Source organism: Chrysemys picta, chromosome 15, assembly GCF_011386835.1.
Source record: "Chrysemys picta bellii isolate R12L10 chromosome 15, ASM1138683v2, whole genome shotgun sequence".
Classification (NCBI taxonomy): Eukaryota; Metazoa; Chordata; order Testudines; family Emydidae; genus Chrysemys; species Chrysemys picta.
Genome location: NC_088805.1, coordinates 10,814,241 through 10,833,960, shown reverse-complemented (window position 1 = coordinate 10,833,960; position 19,720 = coordinate 10,814,241). Strand labels below are relative to the sequence as shown.

General features: G+C 47.7%; 1 long non-coding RNA gene, 3 other non-coding genes and 1 pseudogene across 4 annotated transcripts; 1 reads left to right on the top strand and 4 right to left on the bottom strand.

Moving 5' to 3' along the window:
- Positions 1-7,451: 7,451 nt before the first annotated feature.
- On the bottom strand, positions 7,452-16,357 carry LOC135975803 (uncharacterized). The gene is made up of 2 exons (XR_010592851.1): positions 10,312-16,357; positions 7,452-8,540 (listed from the first exon to the last, which is right to left on the bottom strand). It is a non-coding gene; the product is annotated as an uncharacterized LOC135975803 (long non-coding RNA).
- Positions 10,090-10,280, bottom strand: LOC135975882 (U2 spliceosomal RNA). The gene has a single exon (XR_010592953.1). It is a non-coding gene; the product is annotated as a U2 spliceosomal RNA (small nuclear RNA).
- On the bottom strand, positions 14,682-14,872 carry LOC135975872 (U2 spliceosomal RNA). The gene has a single exon (XR_010592945.1). It is a non-coding gene; the product is annotated as a U2 spliceosomal RNA (small nuclear RNA).
- Positions 16,358-18,154: 1,797 nt separating the features above from the next.
- Positions 18,155-18,307, top strand: LOC112060105 (U2 spliceosomal RNA; annotated as a pseudogene).
- Positions 18,308-19,195: 888 nt separating this feature from the next.
- On the bottom strand, positions 19,196-19,378 carry LOC135975877 (U2 spliceosomal RNA). The gene has a single exon (XR_010592950.1). It is a non-coding gene; the product is annotated as a U2 spliceosomal RNA (small nuclear RNA).
- Positions 19,379-19,720: the final 342 nt, after the last annotated feature.

Sequence of the window (19,720 nt, the reverse complement as noted above, 5' to 3'; positions counted from 1 at the left end):
TTTTAATGGTTAGTGGTCCTACATGATAAATGGGAGGTGGCGTTACCACATGTATTTCCTTTGTATATTCAAACTCCAGCGGGCCTCTCACAGTCCATAGTCCAGAATGATTGACCATAACATTTATAGTATAATTTAGTTACACACAATTCCCTGAATTTATTCATGTCATTGTCCGATATACAATATCTTGAAGTAGTATGTTGTTTCAATGAAATGTTATAGCCCAACAAAGAGGAATTACAGGTTAATCTTAATATAGTAGTATTCTGATTAGGAGGTTTTATGGAAATATTTACAAAATCTATATGGGTCTGTTGATGGTACATTTTTATTGATATGTTCAGTTTTCCGGGTTTAACTAAAGAAGGAGATAAGATGTCAAATGCGACACATTGATAAAGGTCTTTATGGCAGTTGTCAAACGTCACTTCAGGCATACTCCAGGTACAACCATATCCTGGACGTATAGGTCCGAAACGCTGTACTGGGTTGTGGGTGGTAACAGTGTCAGGTAATATAACCGACTGATTCTGAGAATACTCAAAAACATCTAGGTAGCAACGTTTTCATGACCTTACAGGCTCTAAGGGTTACCCATTCCCAATTTTTATGATCGTTTGCCTCTCTTTTCCCTCTTCCGTGATATCCGATTCTGAAAACTTTAACTGTTTTTTAGTAGTCGCTGGAGGTACCTTTGTTGTACTACTTTTTGTAGAGCTTTCTTGTTGTTTTCCTTGGTTTTGAGGTCGTCTTGCATTTGGTGAGATTTTATCCTCCATTGATATATTATTTGTGGGTTAACCTGACATCCTAAATATTTGTTCATCTTAATAGGAAAGAATTTACTTCCTTTCAGAGTTACATTGAAAGTTGGTGGTAGATCCCGTTTCCTCCGGCGTCTGTAAATATTCTCTGGAAATGGCTTTGTAGGAGCTTCAGATGGTGCCATTCCTCTCATTTGAGTGTTAGTTCTTTCATTGACATATTCCTCATTTTCCTTTTGTGTTTCCAATTCCTTCCCTTGGTCATGCATGAAAGAGAGTTTTCTGTGTGCCTCGCATATCCAGTATTCATTTTTCTTAATTATTAAACTTAAACTTAACCAAGTTATAACTATGTACATCAGAAATCTTCCAGTAGTCTTCATATTTCTTTTGTTCAGCATCCTGTGGATGAAAACAAGACAATTAGTTGATCCTTATGGTGGTTTTTCATCACTCGTCCTATTACTTTCTGTTCTAGAGGGATTAGTACAGATGTTTCCTTTCCATAATTTTAATAGTGAGCTATGGAACCACTTTTGTACTTTACGTTTTCCGGTCTTCAATTCTAGTTGATAAGTTGTTGGACTGGCTTTATTGATGACAGTTACTGGTCCAACCCATCTTGGGCTCAATGGATGGTTCTTTTCAGAAAAATACTTAGAGAACTTGATCCCCTATGTTCCACTCTAAATGTTTTAAATTGTTGTTCAGTCTTTGATCCATCTTATGAATATTTCCTTTTAAATTAACCGCCACTGCCCTTTGCACCTCTGATATGGTATTTAACACTGATTTTATGTAATTGTCCGTCACCGCTCTAGGTCTATACTCGTCCGGTGGCACCCCTCCTGGCATCCACCATTGCTCAGGCGTTACCGTAGGTCTTCCGAAAAGCGCTTCATACGGAGTGAATCCATGGACGCTCGCTGCGGATCTGATTGCCGTCAGGATGAGAGGTAGATGTCTGTCCCAATTCTTTCCTGATGAATCAATTACCTTCCTTAGTGCAGTTTTTAAAGTGCGGTTTGATCTTTCTACTAACCCAGAAGCTTGTGGGTGACCAGCTACACGAAATCTTTGGTGTATTCCTAAGGCTATACACAATTGTTTAGTTAATTCACTGGTAAAGTGCGTGCCTTGATCGGAATCAATAATCCGAGGTAGTTCGAATCGACTGAACGTATTTTCTAACAGTAATTTTACTGTCGCACCTGCAGTGCAATTCCTAGTTGGGTACCCTTCTATCCACTTGGTAAATGGATCTATTACCACCAGGCAGTATACATTTCCTCGGTTAGTTCTAGGTAAGGGTCCTATCTGCACTCGAATCCATGGGCCATCTACTGGTTGATGAAGTAGAGGTCCTTTTTTTTTATCCTTATATCAGGATTATTGTGGGCGCATCTTAAACAGTTGTTAATAAAGTGCTCAGTATCTCGGATTATCTCAGGCCACCATCCTACCGTAGCTAGCCTTTGTAGGGTCTTTTGGAATCCAAAGTGTCCTTGTTGATGAGCCAGTTGGATTAACTCTCTTCGCAATATGTTTGGAATCACTAATATTGGAATCAAGGTATCGTTATCAGTATTTTCATGACTATCTTTTGTTGTCATGATTAGTCCAGATGTATGTCGAGTGATGAGGTATGTTTTGTGTTTTCCATCTTTTAGCAGCTTCTTAATTTCAGGATCTTGTTCTTGTAATTGCACTATGTCTTGATGATCTGTATGGTCCACAGGTTTATTTGCACTTATATTAGCTTCTACCTTGTCCCATCTTGTTTCAGGTCCCATTACCGCTGCTTGCTTTGCTAACTTATCCACTTTGCTGTTTAATATGGATATCTCTGCCTGATTCCTTCTGTGTGCTCTTACTTTGAATAGATAAGTATCTCCCCTCCTAGCTTCTGCTAAGTTCCATGCATGCATGAGAGAGCCAGCATATGCCACTGGATGATTATCTGCGGTTTTCATATCCCGCTGTTTCCATACTATCATCCAGTCTAACAAGGCCCTCGTAGCCCAGTCAGAGTCTGTACAGATGGTGATATTGGCAGTCGATTCAGCATTTTCTAAAGCCACTATGATGGCCACAACTTCAGCCGCTTGTGCAGAATGGTATGACACGGTTCCTTGCTAGATCTTGTCCAAAGCGACATGAAGCGCTGCATATCCGGTAGCAGCCTTCCCATCTTTAAAAAGGCTACTGCCATCGACTACCCATAATTCTTTCTTACTGGCTTTTGCACTTTCATAGCATGATTCAAATTTAAAGGGGGATACAATTTCTGGAATTTTGAAGTTAGGTAGAGGACAATCATGATTATTTACATATATTTCCTCAGTTATTGGCGGGCAAAGTGCGAAAGGTGCAGAAATAGGTGTGTTGATCTTCTCTACTCGTACCTCTTTATTCAGGAGGGCAAGTGTCCAATTGGCAAGTCTAGGGTGGCTGACTCGCCCGGCATTAGCTTTACCCGATAGAACATATTGCACTGGTGTATGGGTGGTTTTTAGTACAATAGGGGCCATTCCTATTAAATACTCCCAATGGGAGATGGCCCAAACTAATGGAAGTACTTCCTTTTCACAGGTTGTATACTGTTTCTCTACTTCTGAAAGGACCTTAGATCCATATGCCACTGGTTTTAAGGAGGATCCACTCTGTTGTAATAATATTGCACTAATCGCTGTCTTGGTTGTTGCCAATTGTAGATGGAAGGGCTGGTTGATTTGAGGGTATGCAAGTGCCGGTGCAGTCATCAAGGCTTGTTTCAGGTCTATCACTGCTTGCTGCTCTTCAGTTCCCCAAGTCCATTTCTGATTTTTTTTTTTCTTAAAAGTTTATAGAGAGGTCTGGCCTTTTCGCTATAGTTTTTGATAAAATCCCTTGAAAATCCAACCAATCCAAGGAATGATCGTAAAGTGCTTACATCTGTCGGGGCAGGCAGCTTAGATATGAGTTCTATTTTCGAAATATCCGGTTTTCTGCCTGTGGGTCCAAGCTGAACTCCCAAGTAAGTCACTTGCTGCTGGACCAACTGAGCCTTGCTAGGATTGATTAAGAATCCAGCTTTCTTCAGTGCTTCCAGAATCTCATCTAAAGCAGCACAATTATCTTCTCTGGTCTGTGTGGCAATTAGGATGTCATCTACGTAACTTATGATGTTGCTGGAATAAGTTAGATTCTTCCACAGGGCGGCCACCAACCGATGGCATAGACTTGGGGCGTTCTGATAGCCTTGTGGGACCCTGGTGAAGGTTAGCTGTCGGTCATCAAAAGTAAAAGCAAACTTGTAAGATGAAGAAGGGTTGAGAGGTATTGAAAAGAATGCATTTGCAATATCCAATACAGAAAACCAACAGGCACCTTCTGTGATTAAAGCCATCACCTCAGGGAATTTTGCCACTACAGGAGCTAGTCTTGGGGTAACATGATTTAGCCCTCTATAATCAACAGTAAGTCTCCATGATTTATTATCTGCCTTCCTAACAGGCCAGATAGGCGAATTGCATATGCTTTGGCACTGGATTAGCACTCCTTGTGCTAAAAGTGCATCGATGGTTGGTTTAATTCCCTCCTTTGCCTCGATGGAATACTTATACTGTCTTAGTGGTTTGGGGTCTGGTCCTTCTACCTTCACAGAAGCCTCTACTTTTCCACAACTGAGTTTAGTTGGAGCGAAAACCATGAGATGTTTCTGGGTAATCCGTTTGATGTCCTCTTCCCATTCAGGAAGAATCGGTTTATCTTAAACTCATATATCCTATGGGCTGCTGGAATTAGAAGACCCGCCTCTTCATCTTTCACTTGACACAATATGTTGTTTGGTAAGTCCACCACTATCTGTAATTTCCTTAATAGATCTATTCCCAAGATGCCACTTCCGTCTAATTGTTGTAAACCAAAGGAAGCTTGGGTTGACAGATGTCCTACAGTACAAGTAATAAAGTCAGTGAAAGGTATAGTACTTTCCTTTCCATTGTATGACGGAAGAGATTTAATATCCTTAACTGGAATATTCCTGATGATTGAATTTGCTTTTGTGCACAGTAGGCTGGTAGATGCCCCGGTGTCTACCAGTGCCTTTTGTTTAACGCTACCGAAACTTCCCTTTAATTGAATTTCTACAGTGGGTCTACCCCAGTAGTCTTTAAGTAGGGGGGCCACCAACCCAGGGGCTTGGGAAGCCCGGCCACCTCAATTAGATTGGAGTGAGGTGGATGCTATAGGAGCATTAGAGTTCTTACTTGCTGATCCTTGTGACGTTTCATACTGTGCTAATTTCAGGAACATGTCCTCTGCTGATAACCTCTGCTTCACTAGACTGTCCCATGATTCATATTTGCTGAGTCTTTTTAATAGCACCTTTTTCATGATTTTCATTTCCTCAGCAGAGCCACTGAACATTTTGTTAGTAAATTATGGGGGGTTATATTGTTTCTGCATTGGAGTTTTGCCTTGGCTGTTGTCAGTAGATGGTTTGTTATTGAAAGCTGCCACCCTTCTCTTAGCTCCTCCACCAGGGTAGGCTAGCTGTTGTAACTCGTAAACCTCTCTAGCCCTGCCTTCTAATTCAGCCATAGATGTAACACGAGCAACCACAGGACCCATTCCCAACCGGATATTAGGTGTTAAACCTTGTACATCTAATTCTCTTAATTCAGGTACATCATAATCAATAACCCCTCCACGATTGACTCCCAAACCAGCTAACCAGAATAACAATTTTTTTCGCACCATATACCTTTCTGGTCGTTCATCTGGCATTTGCTTTTCAGCATATGCTTTACCCAGTAGGTTGTCATAAGGAAAGTACAATTTAAAAACCCTCTTTTATATAGGGTATGTTGTTCAGTATTGGTATCCACCATGATGCCATATGGTAATACTGCAAAATCCTCAGCTGACATGCATTCCCTTAAGAGTGCTACCATCTCCTCCTGGCTGACATTAGGTGTTGCTGATAATTTTGCCAGCCAGTTCAATACCGTTTCCTTGTTACAAATTCCCATTTGCTTTCCCAAAGCTCTAGTTTGTTCTGGGGTCAAAGCCCTAGTTTCATGTTTCACAGTTGGGGGTCTGTTGTTATCATATTGGGTTACAGTGGTTACAATAGGAGCCAACGGGCATCCCCTGTCTACCAACATGGCCTCCTCACTACTGTGAGGTGCTGAGGGTTCCAATCTTTTACCCACTGAGGGACCTGGTGGTGAGTCCTCAGTTTCCGAGTCGGAACTTGACTCTTGAAATTCAGACTTAAAAGCTGCCAAAGGATTCATTTCGATGGCACTCATAACACCCTTGGCCAATTGTAGCTGCTTCTGCGGCTTGTCAATGCGGCGATTGCAGGCCACATGATTGACAGACCCTAAATTAACATGATGGGCTTCCTTTAGGAGCTGGCGCACTACTGCCTGCGATTCCTGAAGTTCTCTGCCTTTTATTTCAGCAGCAGTTTCTGCATCTGTAACCCTCGTATTAAGATTCCTCAGCTGTTGTTCGAGCTGGGAAACCTGTAAGGTCAGGCTATTTATCTTGGCAGTTGCCAGTTGCTCTTCGGCAGCCTGCCTTTCACCTTGTTGTTTTAGCTGCTGCTTTTCAGCAAGTGCTTGCTCTGTCTGTTGTTTAAGTAGCGACACTTGTGAATTCGGTTCTCGGCTGAACATAGCCCCGCCGTATATGAGAGCACATTTTTGTGCTTTCTTGTTAGGGGTAGGTTTAGAGATGGAATACCGAGCCCATAAGGTGGAAAACTTGTCCAAGGAATCAACCCCTGCCAGTGACTCCTCCTCCTTCCAAGGATTTTTGCCCTTTCCAAATAAATCCACACTAAAGTCCACTGAGTTTTTATTTGTCTGGGACGTCCATCCTTGGAGGCTGAAAACTTGATCCATCTTCTGCTGCTGGGTTATAGATTGCTTACCCAATCCAAGGAAAAAGATTACACCGTTTGAAAATAGAGAGACCTTAGAAAAGAGACCGCTTCCAGCTGCGGCTCTAAGGCCTAGGCAAAGGCAACCTAAATTTTTCAGAGAAGGCCACAGCCGCTCCCCTGCTAACTGTTGCCTTGCCAAAAGAAAGAGTGGCAACCCTTTTGGGGCCCGGTACCACTCAGTGTTCGGTTATTAGCAACCGGACACTGGCGATGCTAGTATGGGGCCTACTAGCCACGCTACCTGCTTCTGGGCGGGGGTCCAGGCGTCCCTGCAACCCTTATCGCCGATAACAGGATTTCCCAGGGCGGAATAAATTCCGTCCCTCACCCAGGGAGTAATGGAAGGGGGGCTCTCACCCGGACACTACACTTTCCCTCGGATCGTGCTTCCGTGGGGGGGGGGGGGGGGGGGGGGGAGGGAATAGGCACAGTTCCAATTAAACACGAATTCCCTCCCCGAGTCAATTGGACCATCACAGTCACTGTCACAAATAAACAAGCTAAAGCATAACAGGACTCTGATGGGGTAACTAATCCCCAAGACAGTCCTGCCGCGGTCGCCAGAAATGTTACCTCAAGGGGAAGAAGGTAAGGCTTCAAAGGAAATACTAGAGAGATGGTAGAGGGAAGATATAACAGGGAAAGCCCCTTTTCTCAGAAGCTGCAGACTTGGCTCCCTTCCGTGTCTGTCACCGGTGGATTTAGCTACCCATAAAATATAATAAAATAAAGAAAAGACAAGATAATATGGTGCAAATAAAGTAAGTGTATTAGGGATAAAAGGTACAGAAAAACTAGGGAGAATGGGGGGGGGGGGAGAGAGAAATACAAGAATAACACAGTGAAACAGCAAAACCATAAATCAGTAAAATAGTGGATCAGTGACTGACTCTGAGAGCTTGGAGCTAAGACCCATACACCCTCCCGTGGGATTCTACAAAACAATAAACAATACCCCAACACGGAAACCTTTCTCCTATTGCTCTGATGCAGCAGATGTCACGTACAGGCGTGATGCCCAGGACCTACAACTCTTGGACTGATTTAGAGTCCTTGAGGAGGAACACTGGGGAGTCCAGACGACTGATGGTTCTCATCGCGGGCGAGGAGACCCTCTGGGATGAGGGACACCAGGAGATGCAGGATATAGGAATGACTATGACAGGACTCCTCTTCCTCAAACACACTACGGGATAGATGTTGTTCTTCAATCTCAGCTCTGGAGCTCTGCGAAGACCCGACCGTGTACGAACTGTTGCTGGAATGGACAGCCCCGCGCAGGCGCTGAACAAGACCTTATAAAGCCTTTTTGGCGGGGAGAGTTCTGAGGTGATGGAACACTGAGGGTTGGACTTGGCGGGAAAAACCGGTTCTGACTGGTTTAAGCTAGAGTCTGTGTAGTAAATAAGTCCCCTCTCAAAGATGGAGTTCAAAGTTAGAGTTCATGTATTCCATTTTGAATTTCAGTTCAAAGTCAGTGATTCATTTCAGTATTTTAAAAACCTCTTATTAATAGCTAATTGAAACAGTACATTCCATCTAACAGCAGGGAGGCAGCAACATCCCTCGAAGGGGGTGATCTGGCTGACGCTGCGGCGATCCACTTGCGCCTTCCATCTTTCGATGTGCCTGGATGCTACAGTGAGGAACTTTGTGGCGAGTGCTGTGCGTGACATCATCAGGAAGCGAATCGCCATGGCCCCTTCCAGCCAAGATGTCGCCAGGTACCCAGGGGAGCCGTATTTGGAAGAGACGACAGCATCATCACTCTGAGAGCGAGAACTATGCTGGAGAGGACCCTGGAGGATACCATCCGTGGGCAGTACATGGAAAACCTGAGATGGAAGATGATGTTTTTCATCAAAGCAGAGTAGTAACTGTGGGGAACCAAGTTGCTTCTATTTGGAATAGCGTCTCCGTGGGGGAGTTACGCTGGAATAGGCACTATGCTTATAGCTATGATGCCAGTCAGACGAGCCCCTCGACTGCACGTCCTGTGGGTCCCAATAGCCTGCTCTGCTCGGTCTGCAGAGCAGGACTTCACTTTCCTCTCTCTAGGGTTGGCTGTGGAGCTGTGGTGCCACCTGCTGGTTCCGATTTCAAAGCTTGGTGGAAAAATTAATAACTGCAAGGGCGGGAGAAGCAACTCTCTCGCTGAGTGCCTGACGGGGGTAAATCGATCCCCACAAAAACAGAGTTTAATAGCCGAGTACTGAGCAGCACTTCAGCGGTAAAGCCTGCCATAAACACTAGACAATGTACACTCCATCACAAAGCTCCTGTGAATGAGCTTAATCTTCACTCTGCAAGCACCCACCCCCATTAAGTGGCCTATCCCAAGCCACATCCTAAAAATGAGAAGTAAAATATAATGATTTAGAATTTACAGTAGGTTTTGGGAGGGGAGGGGGGGAACAGGATGGGGGACCTCTGGGAGCAGAAGGACACCTCGTGCCTTCACATGATCTCACAAATGGAGATCCATGCAACATATGCTGGGAGGGGAGAAGAATATAACCAAATCTATCTAATTCACACTGTTGTTGAATACAAGTATTATCACTTCATCACATGCCTGGAGTGAAAAAGATAGCACATGAAAAGATGGGGCTGCTTTACCAAGTTTGGGGTCAGTGCTAACGTATCAACAGAGGGAAAGGAAGTACAGGAGTACTTGTGGCACCTTAGAGACTAACAAATTTATTAGAGCATAAGCTTTCGTGGACTACAGCCCACTTCTTCGGATGCATATAGAATGGAACATATATTGAGGAGATATATATATATATACACACATACAGAGAGCATTTGGAGTGAAGTCTGTTTGTGAAGGGTTTGTTGGTTGAAGAATGGTCACTTTGAAGTCTGTTTGAGTGTCCAGGGAGATTGAAGTGCTCTCCTACTGGTTTTGAATGTTACAATTCTTGATGTCTGATTTGTGTTCATTTATTCCTTTGCGTAGAGACTGTCCAGTTTGGCCAGTGTACATGGCAGAGGGGCATTGAAATCAAGTACACAAGTTAAGAAGGAAGGTACTAGACATCTGGGGTCAGGCTTGAGTTCTGAGAGATTACAGGTATCGGTTACAAGGTTCACAAGATACATACAAGCGTTGGTGAATAAGTGATTTCTGGTACGCCACTCATAGATATAGATATATAGGCCTTGTCTACACTCAGGACTTCCCAGCGGCAGCACTGGGAAGCGTGAGTGTAGTCGCGCCTCCAGTTGTAGCTCGGAGGAGGCAGGGGCGTTTTTTCACCCCTGAGCGCAGCAAGTTGCAGTTCTGTATGGCACCAGTGTAACCAAGGCCTTAAAGTCCAAGTCTGTATTGGTGTAACAAATTCAACATTCTATTTTTTTCACCACAATAGTCTCCCTGAGGGGAGGTGCACCGTTCCTGGAGGTACTGCAATACCAGGTCGATGCGTGGAGTGGATGGAGCAAGCTCCTATTCCATCTCCCTGTTCCAAAAATCCATTTAATATATAGTCCTCAGATAGAGGACGTATCAGATATTAAACTGATAAGAACAGATACTACACTTGATCTTAGCCAAAAGGCCGAGAAGCGATAAAAATATGCTGCAAAACGAGACAGCCCTACCTCCGCCACAGCTTTTTACATCACGACGAGGAGCTCCGAGACAGGGACCAAATGCCATCAAGGAGACTTGGACAACTAGGAAACGCTTAAGTGACAATCACTCCCCCAAATGACTCCAATGTAATAATTCAAAGCAAGAACTCCAGACACAATTCTGCTTAAAGACCGAGAAATCTTTCAGTCTGGTCACTTGGGTTCCTCTCGCTGCTTTCCCTGGCTGCTGCTGCGTACTCCTACATTGCATAAACCCACCCACTTCCTGTGACGTACTCCGTCCCTGTTAACTCTCGCAGCAAAACAGAGACAAGAAAACGTGTGCAAGCGCTATCCCGGCTGGCCACACCGCATGGGGCTCTTCTACAGTTAGTGTGGCTCCTGGAGTTCTGCCCCCATTCTCCACCTACCAGACTGGCGGGGAGCTCAGGGGTTCGGCCCTGCGGCAGGATAGTGGGGCTAGGGGCTTGTGCTGGAGGAGACTGGTGCCTGCCACTTTCCATGCACCGAATGCTTAGGGCAGATTGCCTAGAAAAATGCTGCAGGAAAAGCTGACACCTCTCTCTCTCTTAGTGTTCGCTTCTCTATCCTCTGTCTCGCCCAGGACCGCTAATTAATTTCGAGGAAAACACCGCGGACACACAGACGACAAGCTCTATAGGTGAAAGAGAGAGAATGGTAATCGTTGGGCAGGCAGTGAGAGAGTGCTGGTGCCTGGAGCCGGCCCTGTTTTAAACGGCTGGGACCAGGGCAGCTGCTCCCTTTGCCCCGCCCACATCTCACCCCCGTTGGCAGCCAGGTTCCAGGGGAGGCAAACTTTTGAGGGAGATTAGAGGGGGGAGTGTGGGGGTAGATAAACTTCATTAATGTTCTTTAAACTTAAGGCAATAAAAAAAACCCTGATAAAAACAAAAGAACAAGAAAGGAAAGAGCTGCAGGAGTAAAAAGAGAATGCAGGCACAAATCCAGCAACAGATTGGGGGGCTATCCAGTTTCTTGCACTGAATGCAGCATGGATGATTACCTGGCTTATGGGCGGGTGGCAGACTGCTATAACATGGCAAGCCATGCAGTAAGTTGTTGGACCGTCTCTTCCTGTTGTAGCTCTGAGGGAGTTGAGTGGGATGGACGACAGAATTCTTCAATGACTTTGACCGCCTTGTAGACAAGCTCACTGAAGACCTGTCTGCAGAAATTCCATGAGGGAAGACTGGAAATCCAGGGAACACAGCGACTTCTCACAGAACCCCTGCGTCTAGCTATAACTACAGCCGGGAAGCCGGGAGAGGAAACACCCAAGTTCCGGCAGCAGATTCCAGGATCCAGAAGCAATAATGGTCAAACTGTCCTAAGGCTATGAGGAAGATCCTCGATGGGCCCTCATCCTACTGTGCCATCCCACCCGAGAGACTCTTCTCCTACTCCATGGCTGTGTTGGACCGTGTAGTCCAGAATGATGCACAGCGTTTGGGATGCATTTTGCCCCTGCCCCAGCTCAGCCATGAAGAGGGTCTGGAAGAACACTTTACGCTACAGGAAATAGTAACAGACTGCTAAAGACACAAAATATAGCCCCAGGAAAGGAAGGCATTTGGTACAACGACTCCTGGAAAAAACACAGATCCTGGTTGCCTGGTGCTAACTGCTGTGGCGAAGGTACCACTCAACAAGGCAGACCGCTCCATAAGGCAGCTGGCAAAGAAGAGGATGTACCTCCCCGGCGGGCCAGTAACAAGCTGGTGTACATCACGCATAGGCACTGTTACCTCGAGGGGAAGAAGGTAACGCTTCAAAGGAAATACTAGAGAGATGGTAGAGGGAAGATATAACAGGGAAAGCCCCTTTTCTCAGAAGCCGCAGACTCGGCTCCCTTCCCTGTCTGTCAGCGGTGGATTTAGCTACTCATAAAATATAATAAAATAAAGAAAAGACAACATAATATGGTGCAAATAAAGGTAAGTGAATTAGGGATAAAAGGTACAGAAAAACTAGGGAGAATAGGGGGGAGAAATACAAGAATAACACAGTGAAATAGCAAAACCATAAATCAGTAAAATAGTGGATCAGTGACTGACTCTGAGAGCTTGGAGCTCAGGCCCATACACCCTTCCATGGGATTCTACAAAACAATAAACAATACCCCAACACGGAAACCTTTCTCCTATTGCTCTGATGCAGCAGATGTCACATATAGGCGTGATGCCCAGGACCTACAACTCTTGGACTGATTTAGAGTCCTTGAGGAACACTGGGGAGTCCAGACGACTGATGGTTCTCGTCGGTGCCAAGGAGACCCTCTGGGATGAGGGACACCAGGAGATGCAGGATATAGGAATGACGATGACAGGATTCCTCTTCCTCAAACACACTACGGGATAGATGTTGTTCTTCAATGTCAGCCCTGGAGCTCTGCGAAGACCCAACCGTGTACGAACTGTCGCTGGAATGGACAGCCCCGCGCAGGCGCTGAACAAGACCTTATAATAAGCCTTTTTGGCGGGGAGAGTTCTGAGGTGATGGAATGCTTCTGAGGTGATGGAACACTGAGGGTTGGACTTGGCGGGGAAAAAACGGTTCTGACTGGTTTAAGCTAGAGCCTGTGTAGTAAATAAGTCCCCTCTCAAAGATGGAGTTCAAAGTTAGAGTTCATGTACTCCATTTTGAATTTCAATTCGAAGTCAGTGATTCACTTCAGTATTTTAAAAACATCTTATTAATAGCTAATTGAAACAGTACATTCCATCTAACAGCAGGGAGGCAGCAACATCCCTCGAAGGGGGTGATCTGTCTGACGCTGCGGCGATCACTTGCGCCTTCCATCTTTCGATGTGCCTGGATGCTACGGTGAGGAACTTTGTGGCGAGTGCTGTGCGTGACATCATCAGCAAGCGAATCGCCGTGGCCCCTTCCAGCCAAGATGTCGCCAGGTACCCAGGGGAGCCGTATTTGGAAGAGACGACAGCATCATCACTCTGAGAGCGAGAACTATGCTGGAGAGGACCCTGGAGGATACCATCCGTGGGCAGTACATGGAGAACCTGAGATGGAAGATGATGTTTTTCATCAAAGCAGAGTAGTAACTTTGGGGAACCAAGCTGCTTCTATTTGGAATAGCGTCTCCGTGGGGGAGTTACGCTGGAATAGGCACTATGCTTATAGCTATGATGCCAGTCAGACGAGCCCCTCGACTGCACGTCCTGTGGGTCCCAATAGCCTGCTCTGCTCGGTCTGCAGAGCAGGACTTCACTTTCCTCTCTCTAGGGTTGGCTGTGGAGCTGTGGTGCCACCTGCTGGTTCCGATTTCAAAGCTTGGTGGAAAAAATTAATAACTGCAAGGGCGGGAGAAGCAACTCTCTCGCTGAGTGCCTGACGGGGGTAAATCGATCCCCACAAAAACAGAGTTTAATAGCCGAGTACTGAGCAGCACTTCAGCGGTAGAGCCTGCCACAAACACTAGACAATGTACACTCCATCACAAAGCTCCTGTGAATGAGCTTAATCTTCACTCTGCAAGCACCCACCCCCATTAAGTGGCCTATCCCAAGCCACATCCTAAAAATGAGAAGTAAAGTATAATGATTTAGAATTTACAGTAGGTTTGGGGAGGGGGGGGGAACTGCATGCGGGGCCTCTGGGAGCAGAAGGACACCTCGTGCCTTCACATGATCTCACAAATGGAGATCCATGCAACATATGCTGGGTGGGGAGAAGAATATAACCAAATCTCTATCTAATTCACACTGTTGTTGAATACAAGTATTATCACTTCATCACATGCCTGGAGTGAAAAAGACAGCACATGAAAAGATGGGGTTGCCTTACCAAGTTGGGAATCAGTGCTAACGTCTCAACAGAGGGAAAATTACTTTTTGGAGTGACTCAGCCACTCCCCGTCTTCATTCAGGCCTAAGGTGATGGTATCAAGTTTGCAAATTAATTCCAGTTCTGAAGTTTCTCATTGAAGTCTGTTTGTGAAGGGTTTGTTGGTTGAAGAATGGCTACTTTGAAGTCTGTTTGAGTGTCCAGGGAGATTGAAGTGCTCTCCTACTGGTTATTGAATGTTACAATTCTTGATGTCTGATTTGTGTCCATTTATTCCTTTGCGTAGAGACTGTCCGGTTTGGCCGCTGTACATGGCAGAGGGGCATTTAAATCAAGTTTACACAAGTTAAGAAGGAAGGTACTAGACATCTGGGGTCAGGCTTGAGTTCTGAGAGATTACAGCTATCAGTTTCAAGGTTCACAGAGTACATACAAGCATCAGCAAAGAAGTCATCTCTAGTATGCCACTTCTAAAATATATTCGGAGTCCAAATCAGTATTGGTGTAACACATTCAATAGATTCTATTTTTTTCACCACAATAGTCTCCCCAAGGGGAGGTGCACCGTTCCTGGAGGTACTGCAATACCAGGTCGATGCGTGGAGTGGATGGAGCAAGCTCCTATTCCATCTCCCTGTTCCAAAAATCCATTTAATATATAGTCCTCAGATAGAGGACGTATCAGATATTAAACTGATAAGAACAGATACTACACTTGATCTTAGCCAAAAGGCCGAGAAGCGATAAAAATATGCTGCAAAACGAGACAGCCCTACCTCCGCCACAGCTTTCTACGTCACCACGAGGAGCTCCGAGACAGGGACCAAATGCCATCAAGGGGACTTGGACAACTAGGAAACGCTTAAGTGACAATCACTCCCCCAAATGACTCCAAAGTAATAATTCAAAGCAAGAACTCCAGACACAATTCTGCTTAAAGACCGAGAAATCTTTCAGTCTGGTCACTTGGGTTCCTCTCGCTGCTTTCCCTGGCTGCTGCTGTGTACTCCTACATTGCATAAACCCACCCACTTCCTGTGACGTACTCCGTCCCTGTTAACTCTCAGCAAAACAGAGACAAGAAAACGTGTGCAAGCGCTATCCCGGCTGGCCACACCGCATGGGGCTCTTCTACAGTTAGTGCGGCTCCTGGAGTTCTGCCCCCATTCTCCACCTACCAGACTGGCGGGGAGCTCAGGGGTTCGGCCCTGCGGCAGGGTAGTGGGGCTAGGGGCTTGTGCTGGAGGAGACTGGTGCCTGCCACTTTCCATGCACCGAATGCTTAGGGCAGATTGCCTAGAAAAATGCTGCAGGAAAAGCTGACACCTCTCTCTCTCTTAGTGTTCGCTTCTCTATCCTCTGTCTCGCCCAGGACCGCTAATTAATTTCGAGGAAAACACCGCCGACACACAGACGACAAGCTCTATAGGTGAAAGAGAGAGAATGGTAATCGTTGGGCAGGCATTGAGAGAGTGCTGGTGCCTGGAGCCGGCCCTGTTTTAAACAGCCGGGACCAGGGCAATTGCTCCCTTTGCCCCTCCTACATCTCACCCCCGTTGGCAGCCGGGTGCGGTGGGAGGCAAAGTGGGCAGGGACATTAAAGGGGCTGTACCGGCAGTGCTGCCGACGGGGAAGGGGCCGCAACGTTGAAGCACTGCTGTGGCAGCGCTTTAATGTGGGCTGTGTACGTACAGGCTGGTACCGGCTTCTTACTGGTTTCGTACCGGCCCATATTGGCTCACTTTCACCTCTGCCCAGGGCCCGACTCCAGCACTGTTTGAGGCTGGGTCTCTCCCTTGGCCCCGTCTTCCACCCCTGGGTTCTCCCCCACCCGCACGCGATTTAAAACGGCCCAGGGCCCGCACCCACCACCAGCAGCACAGCAGAGCTGAGCGGCTTCCTGCCTGCTTGCTCCACGTGGCTGCCAGCGTCTCCCTATGGCCCCGGGGCAGGGTGGGTCTGTCCACGCGTGCTGCTCCCACCCCAAGTGCCCCTGTGGCCAGTAGTGAGGTGTGGGGGCAGTGCCTGGGGGTAGCAGCATGTGGAGCCCCCACAGCCCAGGAACCCCAAGTAAGCGCTGCGCTCTGCCTGCACCCCCTCCCTCCGCACCTCCTCCCACTTCCTGTGACTTACTCAGTCACTGTTAACTCTTGCAGCAAAACAGATACAAGAAAATGTGCAAGCGCGATCCGGGGGGACTAAACCACATGGGGCTCTTCTACAGTTACAGTGCGGCTCCTGGAGCTCCCCATTCACCCCCCCCCCCATTCTCCACCTACCAGACTGGGGGAGAGCTCAAGGCTTCTGCCCTGCAGCAGGGTGGTGGGGCTAGGGGCTTCTGCTGGAGGAGACTGGTGCCTGTTGAGAGAGGGCGGGCACAAGTTAAGATTTAGCCCTCCCCCTTCCCCCTAAACGGCTCGAGGCCCACAGCCCCTCCCTTCAGCTCCCAGGTTTTAGCTCTGCAGGGGGAAACACCAGCAAACAGTTGGGAGCTGCAGGACCGGGCCTCTGCTTCAGTTCCTTGGAGAGAGGCAGCAGCAAACGCAGCAGCTCTCCCTGCAGCTCCCAGCTGTTTGCTGCTGCCTCTACCCAAGGCGCAGCCCCCAGCTTTCCTGCTCCAGAAGCTGCCGTGCAGGGAGGGGGCCCAGAGCCTGCGCCCAAACTCCCTCCCGGAACCTGCACCACAACCCCAGCCCAGAGCCCACACCCTGCCCCAGGCCAGAGCCTGCACCCAGCACCTGAGCTCCTTCCCTGAGCCTGCACCTAAACTCCCTCCCAGAGCCCAGTCTCTCACCTCTCCTGCACTCCAATCTCCTGCCCCAGCCCAGGGCCTGCACCCCAGACCACTTTCTCCCCTCTCCCCCCCCACTAAACTCCCTGAGCCTTAGGAAGGTTGGGGGGGGGGCAGACTCTGGGCACCACCAAAATTTCTACAAACCTGACTCCCCACATAGTGTGGTCTGTTTGTTTGCGGTACCATGTGCTGAGCCTAGAGGCATCTAGGAAAGTTGAGTGCCACAGGGAAGGGGCCCAGTGACACCATGTGACCAAGCAGGGCCAGCAAATAGCAAACTCTGGCAAAAATCAGTGGGGGACACCCCCATGCACCCTCCTCTCATATTGCTTCTGGCTTCTGCCCAGCATGGAGGAGGCTCTGAAGACCCGAGCCCAGGGAGGCATCTCCCATGAGACTGAAGCCCTGAGCCCCCAGGAGGCGCGTCCCGGCTCTCGAATGTCTGAAGATTGTTGTATGTAGCTCGGAGGGTCAGTAGGTTTGGCCCACCCCTGCCAGGGCCAGATGATGACATTCTGAGGCCCTAAGATAGGTCAAGTGTAAGAGGCCCCATTATTCTCTCAGGACATTGAATATATAGAAAACCCCTGGGGATATCTCTGCAGGGAGGCCTGGCGCCAGGAGGACGGCTCTTCCGGACCTCACAGCTAGGAGCAACAACATCTCACCACCACTTCAGGAGGAGGAGGAGGACCACCCACGGAGAACCTCTACCTGGGACCCAGAAGCTGCCCTTCGCCCTGCTGCTCTGGAGAAGGCTGCTACCAGAGGACACCCCGCCCCCCCCCCGATTACCCAGGACCAGGATGCTGACTGCTGCTCCAGAGAGGGAGGCTCCCGAAGGAAACACCTCCTCGACCCAGGACCCCGAAGCTACTGATCACCCTGCTGCCCGGAGGAAGGCTGCTCCAAAGGGAACGCACTCCACAGCCCAGGATCTCGATGCTACATGCCGTCCTACCGGGCAAAGAGATGTCGTAGCCAGCAAGTCCAGCCCCACCCCAGGAGCGGCGTCACCTCCTCAAGCTTCTCTGCCAGACCGAGAGGAGCCACCCCGCGAGTCTGCAGGCACAACAGAGGGTGAGGCAGGGGAAGACGACTGCATCTAACTCTGATCCCCACTGACGCACCGGCTTCCCCAGAGCCACAGCACGTAAGGGAGGACCAATCGTCTGCCTGACCCTACCTGTACAGTACCGTCCCTCTGAACTTGTTTAAAATCAAATTTACACATTCGCTTTAATAATTTTAAATGTGTTATCAGTTTAATATCGGCTACGTCCTCTGAGGACTATATATTAAATAGATTTTTGGAACAGGCGCTTGCTCCATCCACTCCACACATTGACCTGGTATTGCAGTACCTCCAGGAATAGTGCACCTCCCCTCGGAGAGCATTGTGGTTATAAAAAATAGAGAAACTAATTTCTCTAGCAAGGTTGATTTGTTGTATAGTTTCTTTCAATCGGAGCCTTAAATAATTTCTCTAGCGTGTTCTCTAGCTCCTCTGGTTTCTTAGGAGGGGGCTTTTTAAAGCTTTATTCTCCCTGCATAGCTCCACCACCTGGTTCAAAGGGGACGGGTGCTAAAGGGATCAAAGTCTCCTTAAGAAGCTCTCAAGTTGCGGAGCAGAGCACTCCTGTTCTCTAGCGCTTCTGGTCACTTAGGAGCGGGCTTTTTAAAGGCTGCTAGGCCCAGCACATGGTCCCTCAAACAGACCATGCTATCAGGGGTGGCAGGCCACCCCCCCAATCTCTGTCCCCCACCTGCCTAAGGCTCTGGGAGGGAGTTTGAGTTGGGGGAGGTGGTCTGGGGTGCAGGCCCTGGGACAAACCCACCCATGGCTGAGGGGCATTGAAATCAAGTTTACACAAGTTAAGAAGGAAGGTACTAGACATCTGGGGTAAGGCTTGAGTTCTGAGAGATTACTGGTATCGGTTACAAGGTTCACAAGATACATACAAGTGTTGGTGAATAAGTGATCTCCGGTATGCCACTCAGATATTGTATGTATGTATGTATGTATGTATATATGGCTTGTCTACACTCAGGAAGTGAGTGTAGTCGTGCCTCCAGTTGCAGCACTGCAGGCTCTGATTACACTCGTGTTTTACAGTGCTGTACTCGGGGGAGGTAGGGAGGGTGTTTTCACACCCGAGCGCCGCAAGTTGCAGTGCTGTGCAGTGCCAGTGTAGCCAAGGCCTTAGAGTCCAAGATAGTATTGGTGTAACGAATTCACCATTCTATTTTTTCCACCACAATAGTCTCCCCGAGGGGAGGTGCACCGTTCCTGGAGGTACTGCAATACCAGGTCGATGCGTGGAGTGGATGGAGCAAGCTCCTATTCCATCTCCCTGTTCCAAAAGTCTTTTTAATATATAGTCCTCAGAGGACCTATCAGACATTAAACTGATAAGAACAGATTTAAATTTTATTAGAGAATATTTGAAAAATAAACAATACAGAAAATTTAAGGAGTCAGTTATTGGGGGTAACATACAGAGTAGAGGGGGGATGTTAGTGTTTTGGGGTTGGGCAGCACACATAGTATATACAGACTGCAATGTCCCCAATGAGTGGGGGGGTAACCGGTGGGCGGGATCAGGAAACAGCAGATAAGCGGTGAGGGTCTATCACCCATACAGAAAGTACAGACAGTCATGGGTATAAGTAAGTGGGCTGGGTAATGGGGATGGGGTGACCCTCACGTGGTGGGATTCAGTTAGGTTCGGTGGGTTCAAGCTCAGGGGATAAAGTCCAGCAGGGGGTGTTTATAAGTCTCTTCCCCCTTGCGGGTGC